General features: G+C 37.5%; 1 pseudogene; it reads right to left on the reverse strand.

Annotated features, from left to right (window-relative positions):
* Nucleotides 1–893: 893 nt before the first annotated feature.
* LOC136284271 (uncharacterized) lies at nt 894–2,599 on the reverse strand (annotated as a pseudogene).
* Nucleotides 2,600–17,490: the final 14,891 nt, after the last annotated feature.

Below are 17,490 nucleotides of genomic sequence, written 5' to 3' on the forward strand. Positions count from 1 at the left end.
AGATGAATTTAGTGACCAAGCACAGGAAACCAAGATGATGATGAATAGATTTGTTGACCAGTCATCAAGTGCCAGGTTGATGCAATTAATGCAGTACTGCACTGGAAGTAAGATGATGCCTTCAGTACAGAACTTTGCAATAAATGTACATTTTCATAGTGATGATTACATCTCTTCATCAACCTTTACATAGTTAATACCTTATTTACAGTGGTAAGAACACACAAAACCAATGTTGGTGCTGCTTTTCAGTATCTCCCTTTTTCAATGTTGTGTTGTTTAATTCATTGATAAATTTAGTTGTTTTACCTTTCCTAGCAATATAACTGATGTTTATGTTCAGTGCTGATTCCTGGGAATGATAGTCTTAAATTTGTAATGTTTTGTCCCACAAAAAGTTCATTTTCTGATTTTATTATTGAAAATAACACACAAAGGACCAAGTTAGAAATGTGAATCTTTGAATCTTTTTTTACTTGCTCTTTAATAATTATTGAAATAAGTGGACTAACATGAACTATTGTTTTCTTCTTAAAATACTTTGCATGAGCAAATTATTAAAAATGGAACAGAGTTTTAGAGTAGGGGTGGAGAGATAGGGATGGGTCAGCTAGTTTGAGTGGGTGATGCCTCAGTTTGGAGGACTTCATCCAAAAAAAAGGAATATATCTGAAAGGTGGCTGGGACTGTTCATTGTAAGAAAACCAGTGCTTTAAAGTCATTACCTAGCTATCAGAGCTTCATGATAATTTTAGGCAAGTTCAGGTTGCATGATGTTCCAATCCACCATAAAACATAACAACAAAATTAAAAACGGGTAGGTGAGGTGCCATCAATTTTCCCTGGAAAGATAGATTGATAAAACACAAATTCAGTGTTTAATCCCCCTTAAGATACCCTCCTGCAAGAAATCATAGTGATTTGAAAAAAAAAACATATTGGCATTTTAACCTTGTAATTGTTGAATAAAGCTATGTGTGAGATGATTCCCTACAGGCATGTCTCGTAGGCATTATTGGTTATCATCACATAACCCTAAGTAGCCTTTATAAGTATTCATTGAGAACTATGATTGGAAAGCAAGTTTTCTAGAAATTCAAGTGCCCTCTGGAATATATCTATGACAAAAGCACTGGAATTCTCAAGTGGGTTGATCTCGTTTGACAGCCTAGAGATAATGTTATCTGGTAAATCCAAATTCACTTCATTGACTTCAACAGTGGACAGACCATCATCAGGTGGTGGTGGTGCATCAGGGTTAAAACCAAACCACTCATGCTCATGCCCACTGATGTTAGCATCACTTCTTACATCAGCTACTGCAGCAAGTCTTCCATTGAATCTGTCTATTATTCCATTGGACCAGAATTGTTCTGGACTTTGAATTTGGAGGCGAGCGTGGCCTAGTGGTTAGGGTGCTGGACTTGCAAGCCGGAGGCCCCGGGTTCAGATCCTCCTTCCTGCCACTAGATGGATTTGTCTTCGGTGGCCCCGAACTCAACTCCTGCACGCTTTGTAAATAGTCAACTGGTTCGCCTCCTGCCAGTTGGGATTCTTATCATGTTATGTTAATTTGCTCTTTCATATTTGTTTGTAACGCGCATTTGAACATATTCACATGGAATTTGCGCGATATAAATGTTTATAATAATAATAATAATGACCCCAATTTCTTTCAGTTCTTATGGGGTGCTTATTCCAGGACTCAACAAAACTATCAATTGCAGCATTAATTCTGGGCAAGTAGACATAATGAAGAACAAACAAATGTAGGGGGTTGGTGACACCAAGCAAACCAGATTCCTCCATGGATTTGAAAGTGTAGTAAAAGACATTACTGAAACATCAAAACATGTCTCGCCATAAATGCTCTATTCTCTGGTTACGAGTAGAAGTTCCCATAAGTGCGGATCCATGATTATGGCCTCGAAATCCAATCATGCGTTCCCATACTAACACGTTTTCTCCTTCATGGTCGGTTTGTATTCTAGAAGGCCAAAAATACTTTTCAACACTCTGCAGAAAAAGATCTTCAACGGTCTCTTTTCTGTTGTTTGTAGAACACTTCAAAAAACATATTAAACAGGAATAGCCATCTATACAACCATTCATAATGAAACCCCACGTAATCAAACTGTGATGGCCGTCAATATGATTTCGCAATGACTGCGATTTCTTTCCACTTATATCCTAAAGCTCTGAAGTGTAGCAAAGTCTCTTCATCAATCTCGTACTTTGGTCTCCCTGGTTCTCCATTTACTGTAAGTTCCAGTGAAGTTACCAGATATACTGCTAAGTGAGTACAGTTTGGAGTATTCCTTAGCCCCAGTTCTGTCAATTTTTGGCACCAACTGTGGGCAGTCAACTCCCCTTTGCAGTCATTTACAATTGGTAACACATTTTCGACAAATTTCACCGCTGATTCTAAGCAATTGATCACCCTCTCTATAAATGGTCGGGAAGTACTGTTTTCTCCCTCTTCACAAACGTTTAACAAGCTTATAACATCCTCAAAGCAATTGAAGAATGAGTCTTCGTCCAGTGTTCTGGCTGCTATTTTGATTTTTAGCGCAAATCGAATGATCGGGTTCCAGTCCATAATCGTATTGACGGGAAGGGAATGGGTTTTGTGTTTGGGGGTAGTTTAGGGGTAGGGGCGGGGAATTTTGTTGAATGACGATATTTTGAATGTCCGGAAACTTTCAAACACTTTGTCATAAAAGAAGGTATATCATTAAATAACTATGCATGGTAGAAGTTGAATAATTATTGTTTTTGAGTAAAAAGTTTGGACTGAAGTTGAATAATTAATTTTGTTGAGTAAAATAAATATAGCTATTGAAGTTGAATAAATATTGTTGTTGAATGAAAATAATTTAGTTGAATATGAAAAGAGAATGCGTATTGTTGAATATAACTGTAAACTGTTGAATAAAAATATATTTTGTTGAGCATAAATACAAGTTACTGAATATAAATAAGCAAGTTGTTGAATTTTGCAACATTTGGCTAACCATAATTTTCTGGGTCCTCTTCCATGGTTTCTTGCTTCGACAGATGGTTCCCTTTGCAAGACTGAGTCTGTGTCTAGCCGAGTCTAAGCTGCTAAAGTCATGCACTGAAGGAGTCAAACTAGCTGAGGACATTCCTCCCACTGCAGCGTTAATCATAGATGGCATGGCAATACTTCAGTCAATGAAGGAAATTCCAGCCACATTCGAGGAGCTGGTCACAGCTGTGTTTGATTCAGTATCCTAGGAAGTGAGGCTATGATTATGAAGTGTGCACAATTTAAGAAACTTTAAATTTATCTTAGACGACATTTTTGATGAGCACATGGTATTTCAAACCAAGGTCCACTGCACATGGCAGAATAAATACTGTCACTGAACAGTGCCCAGCCCTATTTGGTTCATTTCAAAATTATAACAGTGAGTGCTATACCAAATAGGACTTTTTCACTTAATAATTCAATGTCCCCGAGTGGCAATTGGTTTATGAAGGTCACAGAGATGCCTGGTGTGGCTATCATCGCTCTCATACACCAATGAGTGTACACGCAGTTTGGAGGTCCCCATTTCTTGCTTATTTACTTGATAAGACAAAAGAGAATTTCCTTTGAAAGTTCTTCATTCCTGATGACTAACTGCAAATTAATAGAAAGTTCTTAAAGGAATACACCAAGGTGACTGTTTTTGACACTTGCACAAAAATTCAAGCAATATTCCTTGATGGATTGAATACACATAGCTACTGATATTCCAAGATGTGTGAAATAAAACTTCCTTTATTTGATTCTGGGTGTATAGTTTGTTGAGATTAAGACAGAGAAAACTCTTAGCCATTAAAATGCCCTAAAATCAAGCAATGTTTATTGGTATCACCTTGTCGTAAATATTGTACTCAAAACATGCAGAAAAATAAGACTTAGAGGAATTTTTTAGATTTAGGTATGAAGCATTCTCAATCTCATTGTTATGTATATATCTTCCATTTTTATTTCCCATATACATATGACTTTCCTATCAATTCTTTTCTTTAGATGTGTATACATTTTAAATATATATTTTATAGTTACAGTGCTGATAACAAGTTAACACCAACTTTTCCCTCTGAGTTCAGCTGATTGGTTTAATTAGGACAACTAAAGATTACTATTATCATTTTTTCTCCTGTGTGTGTCAACTTGCACTTAATTTTTTGTGGCCCAAGCATCTAGATGGAAGACAAAAATAAGCAGCAACTCCAAAAGTGATATTCCACTGCCTCACACCAAAAATCAGAACCTAACTAAGATTGGTTTCTATTAATTAAAGAAGCCAATAAGGCAGAGGATCTAGTGCTGCAAACTTCCAACATGGCAGAAAGAATATCAGCACAGCTAGATACAGTCTAAGAGAGAGGAGGAAGAAGCAGTGGCCAAAAAGAAAGGCAAGAGAGGGAGGGAAGATTGTTTTCTGTGTGTAAGCCTTGACCAGACAAGTTATTCAGTGCGCACTGCCTTTTAGCAGTATCTAAAGAAAAAAAGCACAGCCAAAGGTGCAGTGTAGTACAAAGCTCAACTGCTTAGAATACACAGCCTACATGTAAGTTAACTAAAATGACAAAAATACTAGTGAAGAAGCCGGTTTACTACCAAAAATGGTAGACTTCTTTTCTGGAGACATGCATAAAGTTGCTGTTAACAACAAAGGTGATGGTTTTTGGTCACATGAGTAGAAAGAGGTTGGTGCAAAAGGCAATCACATGAGATAACATTCCTTCGAATTTCTTTGCTCATCATTTATCTGCTTTCATTTAGTAATACAACATGATCCAGCTAAAAATGTTTTATAATATTACTTTTCAGCAAGATTGATGAAAACTAATTAAAACAGATGAAACCGAGATGTCTACCTTCAATGATCTCATGCAAATTATAAGGATTAAATTCAAGTGTTTACAATTTATTCCTGATAAAGAATTGCAGATTCAGTACAAGGACAATAAGGATACTTCCATCAACTTGCGATTTGGAGATTTGCTTCAGATGTGCTCAAGCAGTGTCGGGTACAACAAAAAGTTGCTGGAATGAATGCGCCAGGCTATAGTGAATGTTTTCCCACCAACAACAAGTTTAGCAACAAGTCGCCACCACATAAACAGCAATGAGTTAATGCATGGCCTGATAAATCTGCAATCAACCATCAATTATTCTGATTAACATCAGTTTCTGTCAAATCTTTTAATACAAGACAAGCAGGTTGAGGTGGAGAAAGAAAGCAAAATAGTAACCGAGCTCCAGCAGAAACTGGAAAGACTCTCAGCTGATTAAGGAAAACATCCAGGTATCGAATATTCTAGACCAGCATGCAAAAATTGCGACTGCAGAGAGGAACATAACAGAGTAAACTGCCACTATTAAGGTCATCCTTACAGTTCTTTGAGATTGTGGTGATTTTAGCGAGCATAAATATGAAAAGGATGCTGTTTCCACCACAGCAAATAAACTTCAATCTGCAAAGAAATGTCTTCAAAAGTTTAATAATGATATAGCTATGAAATCAGCTCTGAAAGGTTACTTTTTGAGTGTCATACGAGCACATTTCATCAGTTAATATAAAGGTAGAGCTCATTATCTAACCTCTAAGGGTTTTGAGAACTGGCGTGAAATTAACCTGGATCTGAAAAAGCTTGAAGCTCTTTTCAAAGGAAAAACAATGGGAAATTATGTTAGCTTAATTGCAGCACTGGACGACTAGTCTACAATAGGGAGACAATCCTGGCCCACCCTCAAAGTGAGATCGGCCTTGGTGGCAACCCAGTATGCACATAGTGGGGAACAATAAGGGATTAAATGGCCCTAAATCCCTAGCATTCTAGAATCAAGCACTTCATATAATGCAACGTCTAGCCACCCAAAGCAAATGCAACCAACAACTATCCAAGAACAGGAACTTAAAACTGCACTAATTGAAAGTCGCATGAACACTACTTATCAACCCGCACCAGCCTCTGATGCAATAACTTTTACAGCTATGGAGGAAACTGAGAAACGTTCGCTTTCAGATGCTGCAAGTGCTCTAATAGATTAAACTGCACATGAGGACAGCCCAGAACACCACTACTTTTAGTAATATTTTGGGAAGGTTTTACATTTCATTGATTATTGATGTTTACAATTACTATTGAGCTGGCATGGTTAGGATATATTCAGCCATGAGAAAAGCAACAACATTTAGTAGACTAATTTATTTAGTAGACTAAGATGTGTTACAAAAATTTCCTTTGTTGTTGCGTTCAATTAACGTTAACAATGATTTAATCTTTAGCAAGTTTCTTTTTACTCCTTGTTAACACATGAATATTTAATTTTTTTAACAGTTCTCTGTAAATTTTCCGTCCTTGTGACAGCTTTAAGTTTATTGAAAACAAATTCAGCTGCATGAACTCAGGTGGCACTAATGGAGTGTAAAGGATAGATGCCCCTATCTGCATACGTTGGTAAAAGTGAACAACAGTTCCCAAGAGATACTGTCGACTGTCTGTCCGCCCACAGTCGGCCAACAGTTTTTGTAATGTTGCAGACTAAAGTGTCGGCCGACCATCAACCAACAGTTGGCTGTCTGTTGGAAACCTGTCAGTGACCTGTTGGTAATATGTCAGTAAGTCGTGTGCTGAAATGACCGCAAACAGTTATTTATCGCTTCAACAACTACGTCAAAACAGGAAAAATCAATTGCAGAGAGATAGTATGGCTATTGCCTAACTTGCTTGCATTGACTGACGAAACATGCTCATATTGGTTCAATTTAATGAATCATTTTGAGTTACTTGCTCTTGCTCTTATCCAGAGGGAATTGTCATACACAGAATTGCCTATTTCACAATAAATTTCAGCTTCATTGAGCTTAATCTTTTCAGGCAGCACGGAACTCACAGTGTCAATAAAATAGGGCTCTGTGGAGTGAATTTTTCTTAAGGTTTTTCCATTCACTTTCTTGTGAAAGGTCCTTTGAGTATTTTATTTCTAACAACATTTCAAATGGACTGGATATCATATGTAACAACTTAAGATCAGTCAGCAATCTGCAGTATATCTCCAAGTTAACAGAGAAAGCAGTTTTTCAGCAAATACACTCTCACTTGATGCGTCATGTCTCTATCCTCTACTTCAATCAGCCTACCACAAATTTCACAGCAAAGAAATAGCACTGCTCAAGGTCCAAAATGCCATTCTTCTAAGTATGGATAAACAACACGTGACTTTGCTTGTGCTGCTCAATCTTAGTGCAGCGTTTGACACCAAGATCATAATATTTTTCTGGATCAGTTGGAGTCTAGCTTTGGAATTACTGACTGTGCTTTCCTTGTATTTTTATCACCAGAACCCAATTTGGAGGGTGTCTTTCAGACAGTCTGTCATTACCATAGGGGTGTCTCACAAGGTTCCTGTCTAGGACCGCTTATATTTACAACCTATGCAAGTGAGCAATTTGAGGTGCTTCGAGCTCATCTCCCAGATGTCCACACATAGGCAGATGATACCCAACTGTATCTGTCATTCAAACCGAATTCAGATGTGAATCAGCATGACGCTATTACTGCTACGGAACTATATGTGAAGCCATAAGTAATTGGATTCTGGCTGAAAAACTAAACTTAAATGATGATAACACAGAATTGTTTTAGATAATTGGAACTAGACAGTGGTTGGCGAAAGTCAAAGTCAGCCATCTACCTATTGTTAAAATTAGAGTATAGCTCCAACTGATGTTGCAAGGAACTGAGGAACATGGTTCGATACGAACACGAGTCTTCGTATTTTAAAGAAACTGTGTGAGGTGGCTGCGACAGAACTGTGTCCACTATTGTTATTATTTGTTTTCACTAAATCTTGAATTGGACACTATAATACTGGTAAAGATAACTTGTATCATGATGTAAATGCCATTCCTAGCAAGAATAAAGATGTTTTCACAAGAAAAACCTTCAATATTTTTTATCAAAACTTAAATTAACAGTGCTTTTTCTGTAAATTAACTTAAAGTGGTTTAGACCGCTATGGTTCTGAACCCCTCAATTGATACTTAGTTTTAGTCTTTTATTCAAAATTGAAATTTTTGTTCTATATTATTCATATTACTTTATCGTTTGGTATATTTTTGATGCAAGGCCAACAATTTAAATTTTTATCTAGCATTTATATCTACCTTAATTTCATTCTATTTATTTTATCATATGCATATGTAAAATGCGCATTGCAAATGGTAAATATTATTATTAAATATTATTATCACTCTCAGCTCCAATGCCAGGATTTCAAAATGGCACAACGTGGCCATTTCAGGACACAGAAGTGAACAGTCTGGTGATCTACAACTCTCCGTCATTTGACCTTTTAACTCCACAACTGTAGCTTAGTATTTGCTTTTTAAGATCCTTTCCTCCTTCCATCAACATCCATGGCCAGAAATCAGAAGTTTATCAAAAATCGATGTCATTTCAAACCAATCAAGTGGTAACAAAATAGCTCTTGCAAATTGGTTTTGCTTTGAAATTCACTCTAATTTTAAAGGACATCAAAGGATGGCTTTCTTCTTCCATCTTACACTACCCTCATGATTGAGCAATGGCACCAATTGTTCACACTTCCAAAGCTCTGAAACAGCTTTTTTTTAAATGAATTTCAGGAGACGTGATTAAATTTACCTTTGATTGTATTGATGACTAAGGCCATGCTGTAGGTTGTGCAATGGCTAGTTTTTGCACCCTTGTTTCTTTCATTGTCTGGTCAAGTAAGACTGTAACATTTTTTGTTTGATAAAAGGAAACTCTTCTGTTTGTATGTATCAATACTTTGGTTCAAAACAAATGGTAAACACCACAGCATCCACTGTTGAGTTATGGATGATGATGATAACTTCATTTTTGTGTTATGGAAAAATAGCAGTCAATAACCACTAAGTAAGGACACCTAAAACGAGTATTAAATATATAAAACCAGAATGTAATATGAATCTAAAAGGTTTATCTAAAATGTAGCTACTTGTATGTTACTATATCTATTTACAAAATGAACAATAACAATCCTTTCTAATTATATCTTCGAGGTTTAGTTTTCGTACAGATCCCTTAAAAGATGACAATGATGGTGAATTCCTAAGGTATTCAAGGAGCTTCGCCCACAACACCGATGCAATGTTTCTTACAGAGTTTTTGCCATAATTAATGGTGTTGAAGCGTGGGATTTCAAATTCTTTAATTCTAAGATTGTATTTGGATTGATTTTTGACAAATAGATCAGAATTATATGGTGGGAAAATGTCAGTTTTCACTTTGTACATTATTATGGTTATGTCTGGCAGTCTTCTATTTCTAAGGGTTGGTAGATTCGCCCATTTTAACAACTGTTTGCATGATGCGTTCCAATCACAATAGATGGCTCTCAAAACACGTTCTTGAATGCGCCCAAGGTTACAGGCGTCAGTCATTTACAGAAATGCCAAACAGTGCTGCAGTATGTCATGCCTGGTAGAATTGCTGCTTTGTACAGTGCTAACTTAGCATTTTTTGGTATAAGCTTTGATAGTCTCATAACAACTTCGACTCGTTGGCTGGTCTATTTACATATTTCACTGATATAACTAGTGAACGATAGACTGCGATCAGTATTTATTCCCAGATATTTTATTTCTTGGTAGGGTGTCACAGCAGTTCCAATAATGTTCATATCAATACTTGTTTCTGGTTTGCCTTTTCCTATTAGCATACCACCATAATTGGAAAAGTTTCCTTGTAAAAAAGTTCGCCTCATACCAATCAGTGGCAATAACAGCACTGTCCTGCTGCCTTTGCCGTATAATTTTTACATCCTTATGCATGCAAGAGGGATGTGCATGCATGCAGGAAGTTTGCAAAGAGCTCAAGAAGCTTGAGTCCCTCTCTTTTGTTGCCTCAGACAACTGTTATGCTTCTTTCTTGGTTAGCAATTACAGTCCAAGAAAGGAAATGCTACAAGATAATCGAAGAAGGTAAATAAACAAAGTAAAGGTAAAAGTTCAAACAAGTAACAAAGATAAAGTTGCACTCAAAAAAGATTCTACACTCAGGTCTCAAAGTGACTTTGATGCTGGCTACAAAGAGTATGAAAACTAGTTCTAGACAGCAAAAGGATAAACAAAGATTTTCAGCTTTAGACACTACGAGTCTGAGAGAAAACAAGATGAGATGCTTTTCCTGTTGAATTTGCCAGAGAACTTTGCGATCGGTGAAAACTTTCCGACAGCCCATGGGGATACAAGCCTCCTCAAAGCCAATTCCACATTCTAAAAAAGTGCCAAGGAAAATTTGACTGTCTTGTCTATGAGATGCTTTTCATCAAGCAATGCAATCCTAGTCTCAACACAGACTGATTCCACTCACGCAAAACTGTTTGTTTAAAAGAACATTCCATTACCTATTGTCTTTTTAGTATTTAAACATTTTTTATCTTTCACTCTTTGACTTAATAATGATGTTAGCCAAAAGTCGAAATGTTGTCAACATATTTTCAATATGCTTTTACGAAATGTTTTATCGCGATTTTTTTACGCTCCTTTAAATCGTGACGATGGCGGTCTGCTTCCTGACGCCTATTTACACCTCGTCAGAAAAAAGGCCGCTAATAAGTGATCATATAAAAGGACCTCTTGTTGCAGCGTTTAGATCACCCCTGATGAAGGCACTAGACAGGAGTGTCGAAACGTTGGGTCTATGAATTGTAACTTCTTCGGTTACATTCATAAAATCTGCAAACTAGTGTAGCTTCAAACTATGTCTGATGACAAACCTTCTTGACGCAGAATTCAGCGAGGAAGGGTCCAACAACAGGAGGTTTAAAAATGTTGCCTATGCAAAGTTTATGAAGAACCTGAGGGAAGCAGCAAATCAGTAGAATGGTTTTCAATCGAAGGTCGTAAAACCAAAACCAAAGTCACGATTTCGCCATTACCCACATGCATAGCATAGTTGATTCAAATCCAATTTCACCTTAACTCCAAATATAAACCTCTCTTAACATACAATGATAGCTCCTTCCTTTATAATTTGCAGGTGGAAGGAGAGCTGTAGTATCTGTCACATATTCTGCAATTTAAAACTGGTACTGAGGAGGAACCTGTAATGAGGTTTGTGTTACACTTAAGGTTGCAATTTTTGGAAATTACAACCACTTTTATCTCTACAGCAAATACTTGCATAAACTGCTTGAATCTGCCTCATCCATTTAGGGATATCCCTTTACTTTCTGAAAACAAATTGTTCAACTTGTATGACCTTGTGTTGTCTAATGCTTGCTTTGGTCACGTGCAACACAAGGAAGAGTAAGGGAGATCATTTTTGGTGAAGATAAAGTATTGCATGGTCGTATTTTTCATGATCTATAAGATTCAACATTGCAAAATTCTTGCATCATGTACTTCTAGGTTTGTGTTTAGAAAATATTTTGGTAAGTTTAATTAACAGGAATGTATGTGCTGTGAGGTGTTAAAACTTGTTACTTGAATATTTTAATAAAAGAAAATTTTGTTACCTGTTTCTGTAGAAATTGTTTCTTTTTTAGAAATGCCCCTGTAAAAGAAATCTTCAATACAGAAAAAAATGGTTTATCACCGTTTATTTACGCATCACCTTCGGTACCAGTTTCTGTCACCTGTGAACTTATTCAATTTACATGTGCATGCACTTGGTACACTTTGAATTTAAACAGCTTCATCACCCTAGAGTGAGCTTCAGTTGCTACCTTAACAGGCTACTCAATAAAATTCAAATAAATTTAGGGCAGTCTACAGCATTGCACCAAAAAGTCACATGTCTAGTGCTAAATGATACAAGTTAAATGTGAATAGAAAGCTTGAAATGTTTGGCCAAAGCATTTAAGCAAAAGAAGCACAGGATACGCCTTTAAACATGAAAGCAGCAATTTCCTGAATTTAAGAATCAAATAAATATTGCTGGACAATATGTAGGCCTTTGAGGTGCATATCAGTGCCAAAGTTTGAAGATGTCCATGTTGATCGAACCTCATGTTGCAGCTGTTGCCTGCAGTTGTCACTCAGCTGAGCTGATGGGGGTTGAAACATGGACCTCTCTTGATTGCCATCCTCTGCATCATCATTTATGAAACCTTCAACACCATAACTACTGATGGCCTCACTTTAAAATTCAATCCCCACAGGAGTTTGCAGTTGACCTGCCACCCACATTCTGACAGGTGATGATCTAACTGTGCGCAATCTGTGCTGTAACCTAGCCCTATTCCACATGTTAAGCTTTTTAGGATTTTTTTGCAGAAAAACATGGTGGAATACAACCAATCCTTAATCCTTTCTTTCAATTAAAAACCAAAATAAACTAAACTTAGCCAAATTAGAGTAGAGATATTGTAGATTTGATTATCACTTTACGTCTTTTAATGCTTCTGATTTACTTCGAAAAAGATTAGTTACATGTATTAAAATTCTAAGTTTTTTTCATTTTCACCTTTAAATACAATCTTAATGTCTTATTTTAGGTCACTGATCTCCTCAGTGTACATGTTACACAACATAAAAGCAAGTAACAAGAAGAGATGAAAGGTGATTAGAGGCCTTAGAAGGAAAACATGATCAAAATAAGCAAAATGAAGATGTGAACATCTGTCAGTTCTGTCAGCCTTGAACATCTGTCGGTTCTGAAAAGTTTTATTAATGATAGTTCATGCAGTAAGGTTGCTTTACAGATAATGTTTCTTTGTCTGATCAACCTAATATCACAGATGAGCGGTTTTTTGAGGCCAACAGCACCCTGGGGGCAAATACTTTGTTTCACCCCTGTATGGTCACACAAACACTTTGGAAAATGGGCAAATGTAGTCCTTTAGCACACAGAACAGGTTTTCCAGAGGTAACACCAAGAGCTACATAACGTGTAAATAGAGGGGTGAGAGGTAAAGCATATGAACTGAAGAAACTTTCAGAAAACAACTTACATCAGCACAAAGCAAGTAAACATGGTTCAAAGTTAAATTACACATGAACTGATCGTTTGCTCAGTAAACCAAGGGAGGTGTAATGTTCACACTCGTAAACTAATTAACAACGAGTTGGAGTCCTTCCTAGTCTTTGCCACTAATTCAACATGTGTACTCCAGTTTTGGTTCAGTGTCATTAAGATAAAGTTCAAAAATACAGAACCTATCCTTCTCATCCACAAGTTCGTTTTCTATATGTATTGCTGCATGGTGGATTCCAGCTTTTCCAGATAATAATACTATTTGTTTTGTTTTCACGTTTCTATTCTCATTTTTTTAAAATTGTAATTAGTGTAAGATGCACTGCAATGTAATATACAATGTATGTACACATCGTAATTTTTTTTGAGGGCTTTTTTTCTTTTCATACTTTTATATGTACTTTGTTATACTTATACTATTCTAACAGGCTCTCATTCAATTCAAGCTTCCTGCTGAACTTTTTACACTTTACATTGCTAGACTTACTATGTACATCTAAGTTATTCTCTACAGGCTCCCAATCAATCCAGATTGTCAGCCTGGATAAATGCTGCTAATAAATTAGTAGGCAGCATAAATTTTCACTTTCAACCTGTAAACATTATCAACTCAAAATTGCGTTAATATAATCATTGTTAAAATGTTAAACCTTTGTTAGACGTGTTTTTTTGTCATTATTAATTATACTATATGTATTTATCAATCTATTTAATAATGGAGACCTCAAGGAGGTTAGTTGGAACCACAATTTGAAGAAGTTTAACTGTTCTCCATGCAGGCCTTCAAACTGTAGCTGCAATGTTTTCACAACATGGCACCAAAGCAAAGAATGCTATGAAGAGGTTTAACTGTTCTCCATGCAGGCCTTCAATCTGTAGCTGCAATGTTTTCACAACACAGCATTAAAGCAAAGCAGAATTTTCCCATGAATGCCTGTATGTGTTCAACCAACAACAAAAACAAAGAGCAAGTATTGTGTTTTTTTGCCAGCTTTGTGAATCAGGAGAGAAGGATGAAGGATGCATGAACGTGATGATGGCGGTAGGTCATGCGTTCAGGCGCTCTCGCAGTTTTCAGCTATTTCTTTCCCTTATCTTTACAGGGGAAGTTGTTTTCGCTCTCGCGAGACCGCATACATCTGATAATCATGATTTTACACGGTTTCCTCTTCATGGACCGTCGATTGGATTGTTTGACCGAGCTGTCGCCTACAACCAAACACGATGCGGCCGCCATTACACACCGACTATCAGTCGCAAAGGGTTTTCATCCTCAAGAGTTGCCTACTATCCAAACACCGTCTCAAGCTTCCAAACATCATTTCTAATGAGAAGTGGTGATATTAATCCAAACCCTGGCCCAGTTAACTCCAGCGTTGCAAACCCGGAGCCACGACAAGATGGATTTAACCTCCGCAGGCTTCACACATTTTATGCAAACGCTCGCAGTATCGTCAACAAACTCGACCTACTTGAGTTGGAAATGTCTCAGAGGAACTACGATTTAATTGTACTAACTGAGACGCATTTGGACCATTCCATTCTCGACTCCAAAATTTTCCCTTCACACAACACTGTCTTCAGGAAAGATCGTACGACCAATGGCCGTCATGGCGGTGGTGTGTTAATTGCAGTTCGAGATTGCATTCCAGCTACTCTTTGCGTAACTCATCAGTGTGACTCTGAATTGCTTTTCATTGACTTGCTCTTCTCTCACGAGCGGCGGATAACCCTTGGTGTGTTCTATCGGCCCCCTGGAGGAGATACAAAGCCTTTAGAAGACCTCCGGATCTGTATTCAAGAATTGAATTCAACAGCCGAATTAATTCTGCTCGGAGATTTTAACCTGCCGGACATTGACTGGTCATGCAATAGAGCTCTGCATCAATCAGATATTTATGTTCATTTAATTGACATAATCCAGGCTAATTTCTTAACGCAATTAGTCAGAGAGCCTACAAGGAATCAGAATATTCTGGACTTAGTTATTTCAACTTTGCCAGATATTGTGGATCGATTACTCGTTGGAGATTGTTTTTCTGATCAGAGATCCCTTAGTTTCAGGATCCTCTGCTCGCCTTATGTACAGCGTAAATCCCAGAAGCTTCTGTATTCGTACAGCAAGACTGACTGGACACATTTGAAGTCTTTATTATCTTATATTCCTTGGAGCTGTGCCTTTTTCGATGATGACATTGATTATAACTGGTCCTGCTGGAAAGACTTGTTGTTTACAGCTAGGGATCCCTTGTGTCAAAGCAAGAGAAAAAGTAACGCACCTTGGATAACAAAGGACCTCATTAACCTGTGCAGCAAAAAGAAATCGCTTTATAGCAAAGCTCGAAAAAGTGCCAACCCCGTCCTTTGGGAGAAATACCGAAAGCTAAACAATGCTATGAAAAGAGAATGCAACCAAGCTCGCTAGACTTACATCAATAACATGGCCTCGGAACTTGAGCCTTTCTGGAATTACGTTAAGCGTAAACGCAATGGTACTAATAATTTAGTATCCTTAAATGTTGGCGACGAAGTCTTGACAGATGATTCTAGCATTGCTAGCAGCTTAAACTCGTACTTTTCCTCTGTATTCACTACTGAGGACCTCGCAAATATGCCTTCCTTAGAACCTACAGTCAGCGAGAAACTCGATGTTATTTCCTGCACTTCTGGCGAAGTAATGAAGTGTCTCAAGTCCCTCAAACCGAACAAGTCCCCGGGACCAGATCGTATTTCACCAGTAATTTTAAGATCGTGCGCATCGGAGTTAGCTCCTTCGATCTCATATTTGGTAAACAAATCTTTCCAGCTTGGGCATTTGCCCGAAGACTGGAGGTCAGCAGATATTGTTCCACTCCATAAGAAAGGTTCTAAACACTTGAGAGAAAACTACCGTCCAATCTCACTTACCTCTATCGTATGCAAGATCAGCGAAAAAATTGTACGAAATAGGATAACATCCTTTTGGCATAACCTAGACGTGATAAACAAAAACCAATTTGGTTTTCTGCAGGGCAGGTCAACTACGACTCAATTACTCTCAACTATCCACGACTTTGCGAAATCGAGAAATTCATCTTTTGCAACAGACGTCATCTTCTTGGATCTCGCCAAGGCTTTTGACAGTGTTCCCCACGAGCGCCTACTTATTAAACCATGTAGCCTTGGTATTGTAGGAAACTTAATCAACTGGCTAAGGCACTTCCTCACCTGCCGTAAGCAACGAGTTATTGTTAGAGGTACCTTTTCTGAGTGGGCGCCCGTGGTATCTGGTACCACGCAGGGCACCATCCTTGGCCCAATTTTATTCGTGTCATACATGAACGATATTGCTCACTGTGTTTCGTCCAATATTAAATTGTATGCGGATGACACTAAGATCTATAGAGAACTCCGTAATCCGACTTCTGACATACAAACACTTCAATCTGATCTTGATAGCCTCGGCCACTGGGCGAATACATGGCAATTACGTTTCAATGAGGAAAAGTGTGAAGCAATGCGTATAACGCATTCCCGTGAAAAATCGTCTACGGATTACACTCTCGGGTCGACCTTTAAGGATGTTAATAGCTTTAAAGATCTTGGAGTTGTAATCTCGAAAGATCTCTCCTGGTCTCAACACATCAGTATCATAGTAAACAAAGCCAACCAAGTCCTGGGACTCGTTAGGCGGACTGTTGGAACAGCCAATACAAGTACTTTTTCACTGCTTTACAAATCTTTGGTGAGACCTCTATTAGAGTATGCTGTACCAGTGTGGAATCCCTACCTTGTGAAAGATATACATGCAATCGAGAACGTGCAACGCCGTGCATCGAGATTAGCTCTCAGACAGAAACGAGGTGAAATGCCGTACGAGGAACGATGTAACATTTTAAATTGGCCTCTTTTATCCACACGGAGAACCTACTTTTCACTTGTGGAATGTTACAAGATTGTTTTTGGCCTCTCCCATCTAGACTTTCAAGAATTTTTCGAATTTACAAAAGTGCGCTCCACAAGGGCTAATCATTCTTATAAACTTTACTTCAAATCTTCGAGGATAAATTGTTTTAAAAATTCTTTTTTTATTAGGGTAGTTAGCGATTGGAACAATTTACCAAAGCATGTTGTAGAGGCAGGGACTCTGGAACTTTTTAAATTAAGATTAAAAATATCTTTAAAATTGTAAACATTAGATAGTTCCTTTCTTCTTCTTCATTTTTTTTTTTCTGTACATAGTTCTACATTTGTTACTTTTTATTTTTTATTCAGGGGAGTTGTTATATAGGGCTAACCTCCAAACTCCCCTTTTCAAATTTTTATACATAAATTTATTTGTATATAGAATTTGAATAAAGGTGTTTGTAAGTATGTAAGTTTGGAATAATTGAGCCACTTAAGAAAAAACCTTTGCCTCAGAGGAATTCCCACGGACAGCTCTTACTGTATTTAAGGAAGAACAATTTGACTTCACGTTTGGTCTATGGTGGGCAGAGA

The sequence above is a fragment of the Pocillopora verrucosa genome, chromosome 11, assembly GCF_036669915.1.
Source record: "Pocillopora verrucosa isolate sample1 chromosome 11, ASM3666991v2, whole genome shotgun sequence".
In the NCBI taxonomy this organism is placed as follows: domain Eukaryota; kingdom Metazoa; phylum Cnidaria; class Anthozoa; order Scleractinia; family Pocilloporidae; genus Pocillopora; species Pocillopora verrucosa.